The sequence below is a fragment of the Pleurodeles waltl genome, chromosome 3_1 (genome assembly GCF_031143425.1).
Source record: "Pleurodeles waltl isolate 20211129_DDA chromosome 3_1, aPleWal1.hap1.20221129, whole genome shotgun sequence".
Classification (NCBI taxonomy): Eukaryota; Metazoa; Chordata; class Amphibia; order Caudata; family Salamandridae; genus Pleurodeles; species Pleurodeles waltl.
This window is the reverse complement of record NC_090440.1, coordinates 1,344,155,852-1,344,178,993: the sequence shown is the minus strand read 5'-3', so window position 1 is coordinate 1,344,178,993 and position 23,142 is coordinate 1,344,155,852.

The following is a 23,142-nucleotide window of genomic DNA, read 5'->3' as shown; positions in this document are numbered from 1 at the left end:
CTCGAACCTGTTGATGAATAGAAACCAAATTGTCGGTTAACTGTGCCAAATATTCATTCATCAGGACACAAGGTACATCATATACAGAATTTGGCTTAGGAACTCCCCAAATATTCATTGGCCTCCCAAATACTATTTCATAGGGGGTCAGGCCTGTTCGAGAGTGGGGCACTGACCTAATAGACAATAATACCAACAGTAATGCATCCGGCCAAGTTAAGGATGTGGAAGCCTGTATCTTCGCTAACTTCAGCTTCAAAGTAACATTATACCTTTCCACCAACCCTGCTGATTGTGGTTGGAAAACCGCATGGAACTTCTGTTTGATCCCTAATCCTTTCAGGACATACTTAATAACTTCCCCAACAAAATGAGGTCCGTTATCACTCCATAAAAGTCTGCAAACACCAAACCTAGGAAAAAAATTATTTCAAAAGCACCTTCGCTGTGGTAATGGCAGTATTATCCTTTGTGGGGTATGCCTCTATCCATTTACTGAAGGCACATACCACCACCAAGACATACTTTAAATTGTTGCAGCATTCAAGCTGAATATAATCCATTTGTAGAACTTCAAAAGGTGCAGTTGGTGTAGCAAACCCTCCCGCAGGAGTACGTGTCTCTTTTCCAGGATTGTATTGTAAACAGATCAAACAAGACTGTACTACTCTCTTAGCTGTAGTGGAAATTTCTGGATGCTCCCAAACTTGCGTAAGCAACTTCGTTATTGTTGAAGCTCCAACATGTGCCAGCCCATGTACCATCTGAACCATAGATTGTACAAAAGCTATAGGCAATTTCCATTTATCCATCTGCTTATTCCGCCAACAGCCCTCATCATCCAATTCTCCATCTTCAGACCATTGCTCACGTTCTTTCACAGAAGCAGATTTCTGTATATCTAATACGTCTTGTCTAGCATTATGCCAACGTTCAGCTTGTGACTTCACTACATACATAGAAGTAGTACTTCGCTGCATCGCAGTCTCACGTGCTACGCGGTCCGCGAGAGCATTACCTTGCCCTATCTTATCGGTCACTTTCTTATGTGCACTACATTTCACAATAGCTAGTTTCTTTGGATATGTCAATGCAGTCAAGAGGTTATGCACTAATTCTCCGTGCATTATCTGCATCCCGTGGGATGTGAGAAAGCCTCTCTCCTTCCAAAGCAAACCAAAATCTTGAGCCACTCCAAAAGCATAGCGGCTGTCTGTATAAATGTTCACACATAAGTCAGTACTAAGCTCACATGCTCGTGTCAAAGCTATTAGTTCAGCTGCTTGAGCTGACTTCTGTGGTATACGAGCTGTCTCCACTACCGTGTGTATTGTGGTGATTGCATATGCAGCTGAGGTCGTACCATCTGGCAACTACAAACAAGACCCATCAACCCACAGTTCCCCGTCTACATCTGGAAGGGGTGTATCTTGTAAATCAATACGACCCTTTGTCTGTTCTTCGGTAAGGAATATACAATCATGTGTTTCTTGTGACTGAGGCTGAGTCACCAGATATGGCAACAAAGTGGCTGGATTTAGTGTTGCACATCTCTTCAGTGTAATGTGAGGAGCCAGCAATGTCAACTCATATCCTGTTATACGAGCGCTAGTTAAATGTTGTGTCTGTGTTTGATTTAAAAGAGCATCAACCGCATGGGCTACTAACACCAACAGCTTATGTGACAAAACTATCCCTTCACTCTGACGTATTGACACAGCTGTTGCGGCAACTGAACGAAAACACCCAGGCACCGCTCGAGCGACAGGATCAAGTACTGCTGAAAAATATGCACAGGGACGCTGCTAATCGCCATGTGTCTGTACTAAAACTGACAATGCACATCCATCTTTCTCATGTACGTAAAGTGCAAAAGGCTTCATGTAATCTGGAGTACCTAACACTGGTGCTGAACAAAGGGCTTGTCGTAGCTGCCGGAAAGCAGTCTCACATTCATCTGTCCATGGGAGGGGCATTGGAGTATCTTTAGTCAAAAGTGCTAGCAAAGGTTTGACAATGTGTGAAAACCCTAATATCCATTGCCTACAAAAAGAAGTAAGACCAAGGAATGCATGAACATCTTTCTGAGTAGAGGGTACTGGTGTGTCTAAAATTGCTTGAATACGATCTGATGTAAGTGCACGGCCCTCCTTAGACAAAAGGTGACCTAAATAGGTTACCTTTGGTCTACAATATTGCAATTTCTTTCATGACACTTTATGATGTGAAGCAAGAAAAGAAAGTAAGGACTCAGTGCACTTTTCACATTGCTCAGGGGTATCAGCCGCCAACAAAATATCATCGACATATTGTATGAGAGCCACACCTTTCAGGCAAAACAAAAGAATTGAGTTGTCGTTTTAACGCTTGAATATAAATACTTGGACTCTCCGTATAGCCTTGAGGAACTCTACAAAATCTATATGATCGTTTATTCAAAGTAAAACCAAACAAATATCGGCTGTCAGGATGAATAGGGATCGAAAAGAAAGCATTCTTCAAGTCTATCACAGAGAACGTAGTTGCTGTCGGGGGAACCAAAGTAAGAAGTGTTGTGATGTCAGATACCACAGGATATTGTGGTATCACAATCTTATTGACTTCTCGTAAATCAATAATGAATCAGTAAATCCTAGTATCAGTATCCTTTTTCAGAATAGGAAGAATCGGACTGTTACAAACATTATACAGAACTTCCTCAACAACTCCAACTGCAATAAGATCATGCACAATTCGTGTGAGTGCTTCTTCGCCCTCCTGTGAAATTTTGTATTGAGGCAAACGTGGCAATACAGCTCCCTCCTTGACACTAATATGTACCGGTGGAATAATCATTTGTCCCACATCAGTATCTGAAGTAGCCCACAAAGTACTAGGGAGTGAAGCTAATGCAATATCCTCTTTAACAAGACAAACTCTTTCCATCACAGGATGATTATCATTTAAAATAACACGCACCCCTTCAGGAGAGCATCGTATTGTAGCCCTAAAATACTTGAGCATACCAAGACCCACAATATTGTCTGGTGTATTTGGAGAAAGCAAAAATGGACATGGAGCAGTAAATTTATCAACATGGAATGCAAGTGGTTGTGACAATGGGCTAGGGGAAGGTGTTCCATCGAAACCTATTGATGTAATGGTTAAGCCAGACAAGGGAGCCCTTGGAATCAATTGTTTAGACAAGGCGCTACGAGTAGCTCCTGCATCAACCAGAAACTGATCAGTAGAACCCAAAACATGTGCTGTAACATAGGGACCCCTCTGATCTACTGGAACTTCAACTGATTCCTTACCCCATCCTAGGCAATCCTATGCATAAGCAGAATCTTGGAAATCAGGCTGCACATGGTTAGACATCTGGTATTGGTTCCGTCTATCAAAAGTGTTAAACCCATCCTGCCCTTGTACATTAGCATCAACCCTAGCATGATTATTCATGCTTCTTCTAGGTCCTGAATATCCTGAGCGATTTCTCATTTGTCCCCGACCACGTGAACACTGCTGAACACGTAGTGCTGGACAATCGGCAGCCCAATGCCCAAATTTCTTACAATACGCACACTGATCAACAGACAAATTCGAACGAGTGTAAGAAGAACCATAAGATCCACGTCCACCTCTATCACTACCTCTAAAAGGCGGACCATAAACTTGAGCCAACATAACCTTGGTCTTTAATTCTTTAATCTTTTGATCCTCGCTACCTTTTGCTTCTAATTCCTGACGTTCATAATACTGAGCCATAGTCAAAAGAGAAACCGGAGTAGAGGTAGTCCATGAACTTTCACTAGCTTTTAGACGACTAGCTATTCCTGGTAACAGATTTGCGATACATTTGCCCGTATCATCTGACAATAACTGGCCGCTAAAATCATGAAATGCTTCTTCAAAGCGTGTAAAGAAATCAGAGACCGATTCATCTGCCTTTTGCTTACAAGACGCTAAAACAGTCCAATCTATCTTTTTAGGGGGAATAATCGTTTTTAACTTAACTAATATGGCTGCAGGAAGATCTAGAATCAACTGATATGGCTTTTTCGCAGGCTCCCTATCCCCGTCCATCTGTTCTAATTCTTTCCATGACGCCCCAAAAACTACACGATCATCAATTTTACGAACAGTTCTCCACATATCTGGCGGTAATATCAATCCGAAAAATAAATCAATGTCAGCCAAAGTCATAGTACAAGAACTAATTGCTCCCTCAACTTCCTCATAAAAGGCGGTTGGATTTTTCCACGGGTCAGGTAATGCTGTTTTAAGTGCCATTACATCTGCCCTATTCCAAGGAGTATACACCCAATTATAAATAAAATAACCCTTAGCATCAACAGAAGTTTTATCATCACTTGTACCCAATCCTTTAGGAGGAACATACAAAGGCGCGGCCTCCTGCATTAGTTTCGCGTGAACTATCATAGTCTTATCTGTTCCAAAGATGGAAGCTTGCACCCCACCGGTCTGAGATGTCCGTGCAACTACGTTCTCAGCTCTTTTCTCCTCTTGCAAGCGGACTGCCGCAACACATAATTTCACCAAACGCCTGATTGCATCAGCCACCTGGGAGAAAACAAAAAGACCATCACGCATTTACTTGTGATCATCTGCTACATCATCGGGCTCTAACTCATCAGAATATTTCCGATATAGTTCAATAACTTCTGAGCCAAATGCCTCAGTAAACTATAGCTGCTCCTTTTCCATCCACCCTTTCATGTTGTCTAAAAGTTCAGAAGCAGAGACAACGCTACGAATTGTATTACGAGCAATACTGTAGATCTAAGCTCAAACGCACGGTCAGCAGGCAACATAGAGCGACTGTCTCGCATCTTCTGTTGTTCCGAACTGGAGACCTTAGCTAACTCATGAGGGGCAGAAGGAACAACATAAGGAGGTGGAGGGCGATCTAGTAACAAAAAATCATCATGTGGTTTATTAAGGATAGGATAGAGAGGTTGCCTAACGGTGTATTGGCCAGTTACCTGTAATTTACGTTCTTTCTCTTCAAGCTCCTTTAAGTCATTTATTTCTTTCTTTCTCATTTCCAATGCTTTCACATATACATTCTTCCGCTGCTCTTTCTCAAGCAAGGCTTGCTCACGCTTCACTCGTCCACGCACTTCTTTCTCCCACATTCGTACACAGTCAAACATATCTTGCCTAGACTTTCGTTTACACATACATTGTTCCACATACTCAATCTTCCGCAAATCAAATGACCCATGCATAGGCCACCGTAACTCAGGATCCGCACAAGTGTATTTATTCCATAATGTGCTGTACATTATAGAAGAAAGACCATGTTTAACATACATATCTCTATTTGGCGTCCCCTCTGGGGGTGCTGGTTGCGATTCTTCCAGTCTCAAATTGGTACCATTACAAAAGCAACACATCCTACAAAGTGCACTAAAAACAGGCATGCCAAAAATAGTGCAGAATATGCAATATTATAATCAAAGTAGCACTTAAGGTGCCGTTCAAATCAAAATTAAATTGGAGAAAATTCTCCTCATTACCTGCCTATATAAATTGCAATTTATATATCAATTCAAAGGACACAAATTGACTAGTCACCCAAAACACGAGAGCCACAGTAAGTAGTGCTAAACTACATTACCAAACAAAGGCATCAAAACCCACAGCAAGTGCCGTAAAACGGCTCTTACCAATCACAGGGTGTCCAGGTTCCAACTGCCAAGTTCTAAAATCGACCAAATGGTCACTGCATGACAAATGAACAAAAAGGATCTCATTCGAGGACCGGTGCCACAGAAAGAAGGGAAAAACGCTGTGGTTGCCAAGACTCGGGTCTCCTCAGGGATTGATCGTCCGCAGCGAGATCCCAATCCTTCGTCGCGACCAATCCGTTGGGCATCCGAGTCGCCGATGAGTCCCTGTTCGGGCGCCAATTTGTTAAAGTAAGCCTCAGCAAGGCCTACTAGTGCAATGGGTTCACCTTTCTCTGCACAAAGTCCTCAGACCATGTAGGAAGAAGTTGGCACAGAAACTGAAATAAAAGACAAAGTTTATTAAACCTCATGAGGTGGTACTACAGTTCAAACAGCACCCTTCGGTAATGTTTGAAGTAGCACACTGAACTGGGAGAGCATGGTCCTTTTATACCCACGCAGGGGCCAAAAGGAGGTGGTACAATTATAGAAGCAAGACTTGCATACATGTAAGGTCATGTGGAAATGCACAGTCGACAGGTAGGAGGAGCTGACAGTTTTCAAGGACTAACAGCTGCAGACCTTACTGAGCATGTGCAAAAGTGGGAGATGCTAAATATAACTTGTCACTAGGCAGATTTTCAAGAGTAGTTAACAGAAAGGTAGGACAGAGCACATGGTGAGCACATGGCAGCATGTGGCAGAGAAAATGGCTGCCATGAATACAAAATGGATTCCGCGAAATGTTCACAATAGTTACTAAATACAAGATGTTTCACACCCATTTATCATTTATTACATTTTACAATCTACATTACTGCATGGTCGGTACGCCAGGATAAACCATAAGCTGCAGCTTAGATTTTTTTGTGGTATACTCTTCGCAGTGTACAGCTACAATCATAACGAATGACCATTCTAGTCAGAGTATTCCCATGGACTGTAACACACAGATACAGTAATAACAAAATTGTTCCCAACTCTTCCCCTCACTTCCTATTCTGCTTTTGTGCCCATTTTAGGATTTAAGGTATTATACATTCACCATGTCATGAAGGCAGGCAGTCTGTTCCATCAAACTCTCCCAGGTTCTCTGGTTAACCCCTGTGGCTGGCATTATAATTGTGCCTTGTCCCTTACCCACGCCCACCACGTATTTTGTGTTCTCCCCATGTATGCCCCTCACAGGGCGATGTTATTATGCCCAGGTCTCATGTTGGCTTCCCTCAACAGCTGTGCACTCCATCCCCGTCATCGAGCTGACCCCTCATTCTTGCTTGCTTTGTCCCTCACACTTTTGTCCGGGGGCTCCCTTAGAGTAGTTAGCATGGCTGCCCATGCGGTTAAGTCATCATCCAGTCTTTTATCACGCCCTACATGCCTCATTCTCACTTCTTCAGCTACTGCCTGTTCTGCCATGTCCCTAAGCCATTTTGCATAGCTGGAGGACCTCCCTCCCATCCATCTCATTGCAGTGCAGTGTTTGCGAGGAGGAGAAACAGCAAAAGGAATCTTCTACTGAGCGTCTTCTTGGCTGGGGTGAGAATCAATCCCAGTAATACAGAACACATTTTGAGCTGTAGAGATCACCCATTGGCTCCATTAAGGGTTCCTACTACTTTTTTCCAATAAGGTGTCAGTGAGGTGCAGGGCCAGACAACATGTAGGAAATCCACCATGTGCCCCCGCACCTGGCGCATCGGTCTGTCCGGTTGTTGGAGACAGAGTGGTGTTTTAGGGCGCAAGCCATATGTGGGGCATGTAGTGGTATTGGATCAGTTTAAACCACACATTAGAGCTAACTGTCTTCACGCCTTCATGTACTTTTCCCCAGTCCTAGGCAGATAAGGGTCCTCCTCCTATTTTACATGTGCCCTTGGTGTTAATTGTTGGGAGGTCTTTCCGCAGTGCTCAATATATAAGTCAGATTAGTCTGCGCCCTCCCGCCAGTGCTAGAAATTATACTAGGGTCTGTGAGGGCTGTGGTTCTTCTGGAAAGCAGGGCTACACCTCCCATGCAGGTGCAGATATTTTGGCATCCTCTAGGTACTGCCCCGTTCAGAGGGCGATGGACTCAATGGCATTCTCATATGTGATGAACTAGTCCCCTAGTAATTTGCAGCCTCTGTCATTCCACTCAACTTTCGAGACCTTAGCAGCATGCCCAGTGCATATGGAGCTCATCTTATCACCTTCGTCACTGCTGTGTCCCATTCCTGGAACACCTGTCTGATAAGGAAGGTTCTGTCTGCCGGCAACCTCACTTCACTCATCAGCAGTTCAAGAAGTGCCTCCCCGTCATGAGAGCCACTCAAAACTCTCTTCTCCCAGTTGTCTGCCAGGTCCAACAAGTGAATCGCTTGTTGAAGGTGGTCTGCCATGTAGTATAGTTCTATGTTAGGAACCTCAAGTTCACCTCCTCTCCAAGTCTGTTTAAGCATAGACAGCTCAAACTGCAGCTTAGTTGTTCGCGATAAGTATTGTATGTTTTTTAATGACCAACAAACATATATCCCTTTGAAGGGAAGACTCTGATGGATGTAAGAGTATGTTACTTTTGTAAATCGGCCATCAAGGCAAAAATTACAGATGAAAATATTGCCACCAATTTCTATTTTTCCTACTTATTATATTAACAATTAGTTTCTTTTGAAAAATCATGAGCAGTCTACACAAATGACCTCTTACTGAATTTGGAATCTTATCTAGTTTTCAGAAATGTATAGCTTTCCAGGATCACGTTTTGGTTTGCCAAGTGTTTCCTTCACAAACTGCAAGTAGGTTGTAATCTCTAAATTTAGGGAAAATGGACTGCTACTTAGAGAAATGCAAACAATGTGACATAATGTTGTATTACAGATCAGCTTGTTCCTGAAAGCTAGGATAGTGATCCTAGCACAGCAATCCTTTAGTTGATGTCTTTTTTCTTGCACAGCACGTTTTCCCTTTAAAAACAAAAAACAAAAGATGCTATTTTCTCAATTCCTTCCATGGGAATTTACAATCCTTGGGTACCTTTAGTATTCCTAAGAATTGGAGGGAAAGAAGGGTGCAAAGCTGGCCTGCTAGCGTTTTGGGGGAGGTTGTGGAGGGAGTTATGAAGGCTTATGCACAAAGTACCCTGAATGTCAAAAAAGGGCTCAGCTTTCTAGGAAGAAAATGCATAGGATCCAAGTGGTTAATATAACAACTACTGTTCTACCAATGGCATGACTGCAGCCATCCAGAGTCTAACTGACATGCAAGACTATTGTCAGATGTTATTTGTAGAAAAGCACAATGACTTAGTTTCATTAGCCAACAAGTCAGGTCCTACTCTCTGCCTCAAGTTGGATTCTTCCTTTTTTCATGTGGATGGTATGGGCTGTAGCTTCAGTTCAATGCAGAGGCATGCTCTGATCAAATCAAGTGCGTAGCAGGCCATACAGGACCTAAAAACGGCTTGAGACAACCTTTGTGACTTGGCTTATAAGTCAACTGGGTAAATTGTGCTCCAGTCCAAAGGATTCAGTGTTTAGGGACAGTTCAGTTTTCAAGGGTGTCGCAATATAGTCGTCAAAAGGCAGAATTCCACTCTCTCTAAATCTTCATCTGATTTCCAGACAGGCTTCCTCTACTGGGCTCCATGGCATTGTGCGTGCCAGCAGATCTCAACATAAAGTGCCAGTCTAGTCTGAAAAACAGGAGATGACAATGATAGTCTCCAGTTGCCCTTGAGTTGTTCTCCGAGGGAGGCAGAATTACCTGCTGAGATATATGATATATATATATATATAGATATAGTTTGACTTTACACCATTCATGCTTCTGCAGGAGACAAAGTGCTCTTGAGTGACCTTGCATGAGAAAATTGGAAGTCGGGCCAAGACATTGCGGTTTCTCGTTCACATTCGAGGAGGAATGTATTTGGTACAGGTTCGATTTTTATTTTTTTGGCCTCTGCCTCTCTGCGGATCTCTTCCCAGTTCATGGTGATCATAAAGCTGAAGTAGCACAAGACTTGAAATAGCCTCATTTCCTTTGCTGGCAGACTAAGTGGTTGTGTCAGCCCTTCTGATGATTGCATCACACAGTATGCCCATGTTAAGGCCTGGTCTACATTTCCAGGAAATCAGTGAAGTTTCAGCACTCTAGCCTATCATTGTTTAATTAGACCCCCTTGCTGTCTAACTATCCACATTTCAATCTTGCGGGTTGTGGGAACATCTTGAAAAAAGCAAGGTGACCTTTTACAAGTTTATCTTGTTTTCAATTGGAAGAGCGTTCTGTGTCTGATTCGTGGGAAGCAAGTTGAGCTGAGAACTCTCTAAGCAATGTGGCACTACCCTGCTTTGGCACCTGCCAAATCTGGCCTCTAATTACTTAATTCTGCAGCTACCACAATTTTAAACGGCCATAATAATCCTATTTCTTTGTTCATCTCCCCTGTAATTAAATATTTCCTCAGTGTGAAGTTTTCGCCTAGTCACAAGACCTAGCCCCCCCCCCTTTCTGAAGCGGACATGGTTCGAGGTTTATGGGTTTTGCTTTCGAGTGCATAGATCTGCCAAAGGTCAGATGTGTTGTCAGTATTCTTTCTTATTGTTCACTACTTTAACCAGTTCTGTGAGGAAAGTTCAGTTTCTGTGTAACTGAGCTTAATGTATTTTGTCGTATCCTGGTTTCCCTAAGGGTCTGCTTTTTTTCCTTTCTAGAGAGATTTCAGAATTTCGCATTAATCATGCAGTTTGCTTGTCATCCTTTGTCCCAATCCAAGTTCTCTAACAGTAAGGTCTTTCCTTGTTTCCACTTCAATATTATTGGGGTCATGACCCATAGGTGCTCTTAATTCCCAAAGGAAACTATTCTTTTTGTTGAAAAGGAGAACGGACAGGCTGTCTCACCCCTCCTCTTGTGAGTTATTCTGTGCTAGACTGGGAATGGGAATCAGACAAACCTGTCAGAGAATCTGTTATCTGAAGGTAACGAAATGGAGCCCTGTCATGGTACCACAACACACACAATGATTGACATTTCACAGTGTTATGATCATTTATTATGGTGCACATGTCTACATAAGAAGTGTATCAGAATGATCACAATTCTAAGCATCTTGCACATAACATGAAATTTAGGGCAAATAAAAAATTCCACCGCCCAGTGTCAACACACATAACCCGTTAGTCTATTCACTACTCTAGACATCTATACTGGCTTCGGCCATCCAATCTAAACGGCTGTATTAATTCACTAAACTTTAGTATGCCCTGCATGCCTTTGCTGTCCTTGGTTCAGCAGTTGAAATTCAGCTCAACTGTATCTTCCCTCAGCATTCAGTCCATGTGTCTAACCAGCCCCTGCACCTTATATAACTTTCCTGCCAAGGGTGTCATATGGAGCAAGCAGGGATCACCCATGCTCAGTTCCGGCTGTGCTACTAAAATATGGAAACTATTGCCCTTTGCATTTACAGCAGCTCCCTGCATGTTGGAGCCATACCAGCCCCTGCAGAAGGCAGGGAGCCAGCTGGGACGCCGGGGGCCTTGGGGATCCTCCAATGGTCCTGACATATATTTTTTTTTTAAATGCCTGTCCTGCGTATTTATGTTAGCTAAATATGGAGGGCAGAATTCATTCTGGCACAATGCTCATTTCACAGAAATGAAACCTCAAAGGGAAGCACTTACAGATATAAACAAAGTAGGGGCCCAAGTTGAAGCTTCACCTCTGTGAAGTACTAAACATCCATATTTCTTGCACATGGTGAAGGCAGACAATTTGTGTATCTCTGCATTTCCACTATGAAAAGTTCTATGCAAACCTTGATGGAGGTGTTTGCATCCATGTTCTTTTCAAGCGCAACATCTCATGTAGTGACTGTGAAGAGTGGGTTCTTTCTTGTCATCTGCTGCTGAGACCAGAGATTGTGTTATCCCTTTTAAAAACTACAAGTATGTACAATGGCCTAGAAGCCCCACACTTTTGGCCCAAATAACATACATTAGTGATATTCAATGTCTTCCCCCATTTCCCCATGAAGATGGACAGCTTACTAAAAGGATCCCGAGCGTGTTCCCCGCCAATTTTGGAGACGCATTCTTGACGGACAGGAAAATCATCACATCTCCACCAAACAAAGAAGCACTTCATGAGTGCCATGGCCAACCCCCTTTGGATGTGTGCGTCAGTGGTTGGATAAATGTAAAGTAATTAAAATTACTTTACGTTAAATAAACTCGTGCCCTAAGGAAACTATAACTCGCACCCTCACCATGCACTGTTGATTAACCCACATATTACAACACTCAGGACATATTTTATAACATAATTGATAATATCAATGTAATATTCGCAATAACATTTTTGAGGAGAACTGTGCATGGCGGGGGCATGAGTTACATTAGGGCACAAGTTATAACTAACTATAACAACAGAATTTCTATGGTTTTGTATGTTTGAAATGTGAGCCTAACTATAATATCCCTGTAACCTTTGTTTTTAAAGAAAATTTCTATATTTTCTTTAATTCTATTTCCCAACTATAATGTCCCTGGAACCTTTGTTTTTTTCAGTGAATATGTATGTGTATATATATATATATATGTGTACATATATAATTTGGAAATGATTTTTGGAGGGTAAGCATTTTGTGTCGTAGTATGGCAACACATTGATTTTTTGGATTTGTGAATGGGTAACTGCACCCATTGCTCAGCAACGACCCTGCTTTGGTTGGAGCAACTTGATTCTGCAAATAACATGTCTGCTTGTGTTGCGGTGATTCTTGTTGCGCATAGAAAGTTTTGGGGTGATCCGTCAAGCAGGGGCCGAGAAAAAGGGGGCACAAAAAAGGTTGCGTTTCCCATGTTAATTTCCATAAGATTGTTTAGACACGACTAGAGCCCGAACTACTGGACGGAATTACACCAAAATTGGCATAAAGCTAGCTGCCAGTAAATAGATTACGCTTTCGCGTATTTGGAGTAAATCCATTCAGTAGTTTTAGAGAAATTTAGGGAAATTCAAATTTGTATATTTCTGGCCACGAAGTATTCACGAACAAAGACGAGCTTGTGCAGGGAAATGTACAGCTCTGATTGGCTGATTGGCTTCAAACCAGGAAGTGTTTGGCAGCCATCTTGGGACTCAGCTGGAGCCGAGTTCCAGAAAAGAAAAGTAAAGATAAAATAAAAGGGTCCAGGGTAGAGACACCCTTACCCCTTAGCACTGGTATGGGGGGTCACAGAGGGACACCCCCAGATCAAAAAATCAAAAACAATTTTTTTTAATGATTTATTTTTTTGCCTCGAGATTGCAATATTCGCGAATTTGTGGCATTTTAAAAAAAAAAACAGGCTTGTGCTCCAGCGCTTGTTCTTTTATAGGCCACCAGGTAGGCCAAGTCCCGGGGTCATTTGAAATTTAGTGTGGGGGGGCCTTCCGGCCCCACCACAGCACCAGGGATCACCACCTCCCCAGAGCTTTTATTTTTTTATATGCGGGGCTGCAGCCCTTCCGCTGCCCAGGGGACCACCACCTCCCCAGGGCTTCCAGTTAAGTATATGTGAGGGGGCCCAATGCTCCCCTGTGCCCCAGGGACAACCACCTCCCGGGGCTTTACTTTCAATATATGTAGGGGGGCCTGTGGCCCCCACAGGGTCCAGGAACCACCACCCCTGGGGCAAAGCTTGAAAAAAGTGAAGGGGGTCCCTATGGGACCACCGCCTGCCCAGGGGACCACCACCCCCCCAGGGCTTCTAGTTAAATAAATAAGGGGGACCACAGCCCAACCACGCCCTGGGGATCACAATCCCTAAGGGCATTAATGAAAGTATATGCGGGGGCAGTGAACCCCTGGAGCAAAGTGTGAAAAAAAGAAAGGGAGTCCCTTTGGGATCCCAAGCCCCGGGGACCACCACCCACCAGGGCTATTCTCATTGGAGGGTGGCCTCGCAGCCACCGTTGTGGAGCCTCTGAAGGCCCTTGGGACTGCCACCCCCCAGGGCCGGCTCCTGCTATGTCCTGGGGTGCCCACTCCTGGGACACAGCTGTTTGTTGTGGCTTGGCTGCAGCCAAACCAAGCCACTGCAAACACTCTGCTGTTTGACAGCAGGACCTTTAAAGCAGGTCCCACTGTCAAACAGCAAAGCTTTCATCTCTGTGCCCTGCATGCATGCAGGGGACAGGATGAAATGCTTCAGCAAGCACGGAGCTGCTGTCAAAGCAGCTCCTTGCTTGCTGAAGCAATGGTGCTGCGAGGAAAGCCTTAAGGCTTCCCCGCAGTGCGCGGTAGCCCATAAGGACATTTTATTATAAAACATTTCTTTTATTAAAAAAAATAAATAAATAAGGAGGGACTGCGGGGGAGCCCTTTTGGGCACCCTCGCGGTCCAAGTAGTCCATAAAGGGCAAAAAAAAAAAAAATGAGAAAAAAACACCGTAGCTCAGTATGAAGGTCGTAGACCTTCACACTGACTTTTAGATCTTCGAGTTTAGCTGGACTCATTTCAATTTTTTTAGTTAATAAAAAAATAATTATTTTATATTAAAAGAAAATTTGATTTTAAATTGGAAACAAATAATTTTTTCTAAGTATATCAGACATCAAAGACTAAAAAACTATCTCTCTCCCTCTCACTTTATTTTGCTCTCTATGTCTCTTTTAATCAATTCTCCCACTCACACACCTACTCGCACTTATGCACCCACTCACAGCCCCACTCAGACACTCATGCACCCACTAACAGTCCCACTCAGACACACACGCACCCACTCACAGACCCACTCAGACCCTCATACACTCACTTAGAGCCCCAGTCAGACCCTAACACACCCACTCGGACCCACTGAGATAGTTAGGCACCCACTCACACACCCACTCAGACGTCACACACCCACTCACAGACCCACTGACACCTTAATGTACCCACGCACATACTGATGCACCCACTAAAACACTGATGTATGCAGTCTCACACCCAGACAGACACTCTGACAGCCACTCTTACCCCCAGATACAGCCTCTCACACCTATTCTCACACCTAGAGAGGTCATGGACAACTTCCGCATTGCATGTGCAAAGGGCTGTGCACAGCATCGGGTTGGGTGGTAAGAGGAGTTGGCAGCAGGGACTGACTGCAGGACAACCTCTGTGGTCACCCTCTACTGAGCATGGGAGAAGGCTTTGTACGGTGCAAGGTTGGGTGCTTATAAGGGGTTGGCCTCAGTCCAGGCCCTGTGGCCAACCACCACCATGCACGGCCAAAGGCTATGCGTGGTGGCTGTTAGATAAACCTATAGTAATTAAAATTACTATACGTTAAAAAACTATAGAAATTCACTGAAAAAAAACAAAGGTTACAGGGACGTTATAGTTAGGTTCTGAATTTACTCATACAAAACCATAGAAATCCAGCAGTTATAGTTAGAGTTCTTTCAAGTAACTAAAACTCGCACCCTCGCCTTACACAGTTGTCTCATCAATAATTTTATTGCAAATGTTGCAGTGTGAATATTAAAGATGGCATAGAATATGTCATCAATGATATAACATGTGTAGTAATTGGCGGTGCATGGCGAAGGGGTTGAGTTTTATTTACTTCAAAGACCTCCAACTATAACTGCTGAATTTCTATGGTTTTTGTACAAGTAAATTCAGAACCTAACTATAACGTCCCTGTAACCTTGGCATGCGATACAGGATGCAAGATACAGGATTTCTCAGTATTATTTATTTATTTTTACAGCTATTAGAGCACTGTAGTTTTCCTAAATCTTTTCTTCTTGTGGGCTCGCTGGTGCCCACAAGAAAGTAAAAGATCTCAGGTAAGTGTTTACCAGGTAGAGTTTCCAGATTTAGGGCCTCATTACGTGCCTGGCGGTCGAAGGACTGCCAGACTCGCAGAGGCGGTCGGACCGCCGCACTCTAGGGGGTCCGACTGCCACATTACGACCCTGCCTCATCCCCACGAGTTTGGCGGTCAGCTCGTCTGACCTCCAAACTTGTAATGAGCCCCGAAGGGTTAATAATAAAGTGCCCTTGTCTTCTCTGGGATGTAAAGAGGGCGGTGACATTAGTCCTGTGAGGGGTTGTTGGGGGAATGGCCGGTGACATAAAGAAAATAGAATCAATCACCAAACAAACAAAAGAAATGTAAGACCGAAGGAACCAAATAAAAAGAAAAAGAAACAGTAGCTCTCTTATCTGGGAGCCGATTTGAGTGAGATTTATCTCTACGCTCTAGGCATTCCTCTTGCCTTATAATTGAGATAATCTCCCTCCACTATCACCAGGGGTGAAAAGGAAAGGAGAGATTCAACAATGCCTGTGATATGCTGGTGAGGACAGCATGCGCAAGAAGGTATAGCTTTGTTTGCCTCAGGGGCAATATAGCCTACTGTCTTCTCAACTATGTGCTATGCCTTTGGGAGCACCCCTGAACTCAGAAAGGTAGCATCTTACAATCCTAAAACACACCTGAATATACCGCCTGCAAAAAAAACCCTTCCACTACAAAACCCTTCATTTCAGGTCTCCGCCTCAGGTTTTTTGGCGTGCTGAAATCATAACCGGTCACATAGCTGAGAAAGCCACACTCCTTCTGGGCTGGGGGGAGAGCCTTCTGGCAACTCCTCTCAGATTCGGCAATCCTCGTATCACTATCTCAGGCTTCGGTCACTTCAGGCGTCTTGACTCCTTATCTCCCTTCTCTCTGCACAATGGTGGTGTCTCTTGCGTCCTCTCTGCATCCCGTATTTATTGTCAAGTCTGGCTCTGCTTCTGATGAAAATGGCCCCTCCTTCATCCTGTCTGGTTTACAAATTAGGAAACAGCTTCCTGGTCCTGGTGTCCCAATACCGCTTGTCTGACCTTGGCCGTCTTCACTGTCAATGCTACCCCGAAGTCTTGCAAAACAAATGGGGACTTTTGATTCCTCGATGTTGGAGTGGTGCCAGACAAGACTCAAGGCATGTCCCTAGGTAAGGTGTTGCAGACGGCATCCTCAACCTGGCAACCTGAACTATATGTGTGTGCATTTTTATAGATATATATATGTGTATTCACTGAAAAAGCCATAGGTTACAGGGACATTATAGTTAGGTTCAGAATTTACTCGTACAAACCATAGAAATTCAGCAGTTATAGCAATAGTTCTTTTAAGTAACTGTAACTCGCGCCCTAAGGTAATATAACTTGTACCCTTGCCCCATGCACAGTTTTCTTATCAATAATGTTATTCCAAACATTGACATAATATGTGGAGTAAATTAGCTATGCATGGTGAAGAGGCGAGTTATAATTACTTTAGGGCGCGAGTTGGCCCCAGGGCCTGTCTCTGTCAGTGGATGCGTGAGTGTCTGAGTGGGTGTGTGAGTCTATGAGTGGGTCTGAGTGGGTGCATGAGTCTCAGAAATGTTTACGAAACACACACTCACTGATGATGTCATCAATGATGTTGATAACCATGTTAAGGGGGGAAGCAAGGAGAAAGCAGTGAGAACGAGGGAAAGGCAGCAGCAGGCATGCACATAACAGGGCTGAGAAGAAAGAGAAAGCAGTGAGAACGAGGGAAAGGAAACCAGCAGGCACACTCATAACAGGGCTGAGAATAAAAAGAAAGCAGTGAGAACGAAGCAAAGGCAAGCACCAGACACGCACAAAACGTGGTTGAAACCAAAATGACAGCAGTCAGAACGTGGGAAAGGCAAGCAACAGACACGCACAAAATGGGGGGTGAGAGCAAGGAAAAAGCAGTGAAAATGAGGGAAAGGCAAGCAGGAGGCATGGACACTACAGGGCTGAGAGCAAGGAGAAAGTAGTGAGATGGAGGGAAAGGCAAGCACTAGGCATGCACAAAACGGGGCTGAGAGCAAGGAGAAAGCAGTCAGACGGAGGGAAAGTCAAGGAGCAGGCAACGCAAAAAACTGGGGGGTTTTCTCAGTGAATTTCTATGTTTTTTTTAGCGTAAAGTAATTTTCATTACTATACGTTACTCTAACCACTGCTGTGCATGGCCTTTGACCGCGCACAGCGTATATTGACTTCAGGGCTTGGCCTGTGGCCAGCCCCTATAACCACACAACCCTGTTCCATGCATGGCCTTTAGCTGTGCGTAACGGGGGTTGGCTGCAGATCCTGGCCTGTGACCAGGCCCTGTGGCCAACCCCTGTAACCACCTGGCCATGCACAGCGGGGTTGGCTGTAGGGCCCCTTAATTATGATTAAAGGCCTTGGGAGGTGGTGGTCCCTGGGGCTACGGGGGGGGGCACATGTCCCCCTACTCATTCTGTTTAAAGCCCTGGAGATGTGGGGGTTCCCAGGGCTGCAGCATGGGTGTGCCCCCCCCTGCATTTCATTTATATGTGCCCTGGGGAGGTGGCGGTCTGCTGGGCTACGGGGTGGGGGGTCTCACAGAACCCATATTCATTTTAATTAAAGTCCTGGGGAGATGGAGGTCTCCAGGGCTGCGGGGAAAGTGCGGCCTCTGCATTGATTTTAATTAAAGCCCCGGGAAGGTGGCGGTCCCTAAGGCGGTGGGGGGTGGTGCCCCTTGCACTCATTTTCTTTAAAGCTGCGTGGTGGTGGTGGTCCCTGGGTTGTGGGAGGTGCACAATCCCCCGCATTAATTTATGATTAAAGCCCCAGGGAGGTGGCGGTCCCTGGGGTTGCAGGGGGCCTGTGTGGCCCCTCTGCACTCAATTTGTTTAAAGCCCCGGGGATGTGGAGGTCCCCAGGGCTGTGGCGGGCCATGTGTCACCCGGCACGCATTTTGTTTAAAGCCCCGGGGAGGGGGGTGCAGAGGGGCATGCGGCTCCCCTCATTTCATTCTATATTTGCCCTGGAGAGGTAGCGGTCCCTGGGGGTCCGGGGGAGGCCTTAGGGCTTCCCCCACATGAAATTAGTATTTTGGCCAGGGGAGATGGCACTTCTCGCGCCGCCCCACATTTTACATTGTGATCGCCCCGGGGAGGTGTCGGTCCCCGGGGCTTATAGAAGCCCTAGGAGGGGGGCCCGTGCACCCTATTCATTTCTAAAGCCCCAATGCCGCTGGGACCTGGCCCACCCGTGGGCTAATTAAAAGAAATGGGCAGGAGACCGCCCGTTTTTTTTTTAAACCTCCGAAAAATCCACAGATCCAGATTTCAACCTCTAAAGGCCCCGGAGATTCCTTCCCCTAGGGCTGCTAAACTCTTTAACAAGGAGTGTGGCCACCCTCCCTAAGCCATTATTGGCCCCAGGAACCACATCCCCTGGGGCTGGCACACTAGCTGTGTCCTGGGGAACTCACCTCCTGGACATAGCAGGTTGCCTGCCTGCACTGAAGCATGTAGGGAAATCTGTGTTTGCTCCCCTTGGCAGGAACATTTGTGAATCTCCCTCCACAAGTGGGAACAAACACAATGACCCTCATTATGAACTTGGCGGTAATCACCGTCGACCGCCGTGCTGACGGTGAACAAAAGAACTCCAGTGGCGGTGAACTGTACACCGCCAAATAATAATGCCAAAAAGACAAACCTCCAAAAATCCTGCAACCTCCACCCATGGACAGAGCCAACAACGGCAGAAAGGAAGTACACCCCACCCCGCCATGCAGACAAATCCTCTTCCCACCAAGTAATGATGCACAAATCAGCTTGACAGACAGCGAATGCCGAACGACCATTGGGGGTACAGACCTCCACGGCCAACAACAAATGCACACATTGGCAAGTTTGAAACCCTCTCACCTGACACATATCCACAACACTATAAAACACTCACATACACACCCCACAATCCTTTGCAACGCCAGTAGCCTACAGATATTGATAACAGAACACGCATACATTGAACTCAATATCACACAAGTCACACACACAAATACACCACCAAAACCCATACATACCCCAAACACCATCACAAGCCACACACCCAACCACACAACAGCACCCTCACCAATACACCTAAAAAACACCACCCACAACACACACCATAGCACCCCCTAAGCACCCCTGCTTCACAGACAGGGACCTAAGGACCATGGTGGATGAAATACTCAGGGTCGAGTCACAACTATTCGGGGCACAGGTACAGCAGCAGACACCCGTGGCCAGAAAGATGGAGCTATGGCAGAGGATAGTCAACAAGGTCAATGCCATGGAAAACCATCCACGCACAAGGGAGGACATCAGGAAGAGATGGAACGGCCTGCGCGGGAAGGTGCGATCCATGGCATCCAGGCACAACATCGCTGTACAGAAGACTGGTGGTGGTCCCCCACCTCCTCCCCCCGAATACACCGACAGGGAGGAGAAGGTCCTGGCTATCCTGCACCCAGAGGGCATCACCGGACTCACAGGAGGACTGGACTCGGGTAAGTCAACTACAATATCTTAACAGTCACCACACCTGTAATGCATGCATCACCCCATTCCCTCACTACCACCAGGACCCCATCCCCTACCCAGTCCACAACACCCACATCCCAGTCCCCTGAATGCCCAGAATCCCACAGACAAATCTCCATCCAGCCCCCTGTGCACAGTCACCTACCCCTGGCATGGAATCCCAGTGGCACTACAGCACCCACAATGCACCTCCACCTCCCACAAAAAATGCACCAAAATGCACACGAAGGGACCATGCATAGCACTACAGGGGAATATAAGCATCAAATAGTGCAGACCAGTGCAGCAATTGCCCAAAAAGTACAGTACACCCACATGTCTATTCTCCCACACGCAGGCACCACCACCCATGCCACCCAGACAGAGACGTCAAGGAGTGCCAGTCCTCCACCTGAAGACGGAGGCCCCACTCAGGAGAGTGCAGAGGGATGTCTGGACAGAGGGAATCCCTGGCCCATCCCACACCCCTGGACTGTCACCCTCCAGAAGCCCCACCTTGACACCCCTACCACTCAGCCACCATCCTCAGCTCTGAACAAACGACCCCACACCAGTGTCTTCCGGCCACGGGCTGGCTGCCCACATGTACTGAGGCCAGAGTCTCCACCCACCAACAGGCAAGATAATGAAAGGCCCAGTGCAAGTGGGACTGCCAGACCTGTGCAGGGGGCACAGGGGGCTAGGGCCAGTGGGAGGGCATCAGTGGCCCGGGGGGGTGGCCAAAGGATGGATGCTGCAACCCATGAGGTGATTTCTGAGGTCCTGGGAGCATACCGCCATACCCAGGACAGGATGGGCCAGATCCTGGCCACCCTGGAGCAGAATCAGAGGCTGCAGATAGCACACCACCAGGAGGCCTTGGAGCAACGGAAACAGCTCAATGCCGCCATGACCTCTATTGCAGGGGTGCTGCAGCACCAGTACCACGGCCAGCCTGAGTCCTCCACCCACCTGCAAGCCCCTACCACTAGCTAGGACACTGCCCTGCCATCTACATCTGCAGCATCTACTGGACTGGTAGCACTGCCTGAGGACGCAGAGGACACCAGCACCCCTATCCCTGCAGCCCAGCTGCACCTTCGCAAACGTGCCCTCAGACCCAGATATGCCACTGAAACACTAGCCAAGACCAAGCCCAGCGCCAGGAAGTGACTCTGCCCTGAACTGTCTCCCTTGTGTGCCACTGGGCTACCTTGTTGACATGCCACTGCCATCACACCATCTTCCAATAGCCACATGGACTATACCCCAGTGCAACCAACAGGTGAGCATATGTACCTGAGTATGTTTTTCTCCATGTGCCCACTCCCTTTCACTGTCCCAACACTTATGTATATATTGCTATTGAATAAATACACCTATGCCCTCAAATTATATGTCCTTAATCAATATGAGAGATCAATTGTGAATGTGAATGCATTAGCCAGTTACTATCATAATCCCACTTTTATTGCAGGAGGGGATACAATACACGTTAGTGTCTGAAGTATGTTGCACTGTACCTAAAATTGCGTTCCCTGGCACATGCCACTTCAGTCATGATTTAGCATTGTCACTGACAAAAGACACCACAGTACTTATTACATGAGTCAGACTGAAACTATGTAGTGAAGACATCAGCATCATTGAACAGTACCTTAGAGTCACTGGAAGTATAGCCGGATAAGCTGGGTCCCGGAGTTGAGATCTTCCCCCTCTTCCTCCTCACCATCACTCTCTTCCCCCTCTGAGGTTGCAGGGCTGGTTGGACAGCACCCTTCTCTTCCAGAAGGGGGATAGCTTTCCTCACAGCCAAGTTGTGCAGCATGCAGCAGGCCACCACTATCTTACATACCTTGTCAGGGACATAGCACAGGGATTCTACACAGAGATGGAGGCAACTAAATCTTGCCTTAAGGAGTCCTATAGTGTGCTCTGTCACCCTCCTAGTACGACCATGGGCCTCATTATAATGCCTCTCTGCATCTGTCCTGGGATTCCTCACAGGTGTCCGGAGCCATTGCAAGTTGGGGTAGCCAGAATCACCTGCAAAAGTGGGCGAAAGAGGACTTGAATAAACTGCTTTTACTTGTATACAGCCAGGGTGTTAGCTATGTAACTCATCCAGTGTCATACACACTCACCTATGAGCCAAGCTCTGTCCCCCTGTAGTTGTCCCATCATGTGTGGCACACTGCTGTTTCTCAGGACAAATGAATCATGGACTGATCCTGGGAACCTGGCATTGAACTGTGAAATGTACTGATCAGCAGTACACACCAATTGTACATTCATGGAGTGATAGTTCTACGATTCCTATACACCTGTTCATTCACTCTTGGGGGTATGAGAGCTATGTCGGTTCCATCAATGGTACCTATCACATGGTGGATATTAGCAAAGGCATAGAATCCAGATTTGATGGTGGTGAGTTCAGCCCTTTGGGGAAACTGGACATAAGTTTGCATGTGTTGACCGAATGCATCCAGGAAATTGGACAGGATATGGCTGAACATTGGCTGTGAGACCCCTGCTGCCGTGCCCACTGTCACCTGAAATGAGCCCGTGGCCAAAAAAGCGAGCACAGATAGCACTTGCACAGTTGTAGGGATGACATGCTGATTCCGATTGGCTGGCTTCAGGACATGATCCATTAATGCACAAAGGTCATGGATTGGAGCTCTATTAAGTCGGTAGGTGATACTGATGTGATGTTCCTCCATAGTGGCCAGATCTACCAGAAGTCTGTCAACAGATGGGGCCCTCCCTCGCCACATGGGTCTGTACCTAGGGGGGAGGAAAGAACACATTTTGAGTGTCAACATACACTTGCATCACATGATGTCACTGTGCTTTTCAAAATGCGTCGCATAGGTAACGCACACAAACAGAAAGAATGAGGTACACTGGGGCATATTTATACTGCGTTTGCGCCGAATTTGCGTCGTTTTTTTCAACGCAAATTCGACGCAAAACTAACTCCATATTTATACTTTGGCGTTAGACGTGTCTAGCGCCAAAGTTCATGGAATTAGCGTCATTTTTTTGCGTGAACACCTTCCTTGCGTTAATGATATGCAAGGTAGGCGTTCCCGTCTTAAAAAATGACTGCGATGC